The sequence below is a fragment of the Pteropus alecto genome, unplaced genomic scaffold, assembly GCF_000325575.1.
Source record: "Pteropus alecto unplaced genomic scaffold, ASM32557v1 scaffold74, whole genome shotgun sequence".
NCBI lineage: Eukaryota > Metazoa > Chordata > Mammalia > Chiroptera > Pteropodidae > Pteropus > Pteropus alecto.
Genome location: NW_006436291.1, coordinates 5,488,616 through 5,489,616, shown reverse-complemented (window position 1 = coordinate 5,489,616; position 1,001 = coordinate 5,488,616). Strand labels below are relative to the sequence as shown.

The 1,001-nt window shown below is 52.0% G+C and overlaps 1 protein-coding gene across 5 annotated transcripts in view; it reads left to right on the top strand.

Annotated features, from left to right (window-relative positions):
• LHPP (phospholysine phosphohistidine inorganic pyrophosphate phosphatase) overlaps positions 1 to 1,001 on the top strand; it is a 121,001-nt gene that overhangs the window by 29,997 nt on the left and 90,003 nt on the right. The gene's annotated exons all lie outside the window — the stretch shown is intronic.

The window sequence follows — 1,001 nt, the reverse complement described above, 5'->3', positions numbered from 1 at the left end:
ATGTGTCGTTGGTTCTTACAGTTTGGGGCCAGCAGTGCCAGCCCTATAAAGGTTGCAAGCAGTCTTGTTTCATCCAACATCTAGGAATCTTGTCCTCCAGGCAGATCTCCCTTCTTAGTTGCAAAGCTGTGGGTTTCCTGCCTGTGGCATTGAACTAAGGGCGCTTCGGGGTCATGCTGGTGTTAGGGTGGATCAGTCTTTCTCTAGCTTAGCTCTCTAACAGTGGGGAGCTGGAGTTCCTTCACCTATGAAGCGAGAATCACACCCCTTCCTTGCCCACCCCCCATGGCACCTGTGGGGAAGGGGACAGATTGCAGAAATGGGAAAAATAAAAGGAAGCTTTTTGGAGGCTGTATAAATGCAGAATACACGTCTGCATCCTGGCTTTAAGACAAATGCAATTATGGACCTCTAAGCCTGTTTTGGGGGTCACCCTTTAAAAGGGGGAGCATTTGCAGGTCCCAGCTCTGTAAGCAGGTGGTAGTTCTCTCTGACTAGCAGGCACCTTCCTGAATGCATGCAGTGTCCCAGCTCATCCGTGTCCTATGGGGTGGCCCATAGAGCACAGAGCCTGGACCGTGTTGGAGAGGCCTGGGGTTCACTTGGAGGCCAATGAGTCCCGTCACAACAGGGGATGCCCCACAGCTTTAACAGATGGGCTGCAGGCTCCGAATCGACAGAGACCCTCTTGGAGATCTCAGGCGGGAAGTGTCGATTGTCCCAAGTTTAGAGCAAAGGGGGGGAAGGTGCATCCACACAGGACACAGCACAAGGCGTTGAGGGATTGCGCGAAGGGGACACCTAAGTAGGGAAAATAGGCTTGAGGCCTGTGGGATGCTCGGGCCCGTGCCCACCCCTCTGGGCGCAGAGCGTGGTCTCTGTCAAGTGATTTCGTGACCGTTTTTCTCTGAGTCTGTAGCATGGACCTCGCCATCTCTTTCTTCAAAAAAACCTGGTGGTTATTTTTCTTAAAGGCTTTTACCCCCATTGAAGAAAAATTA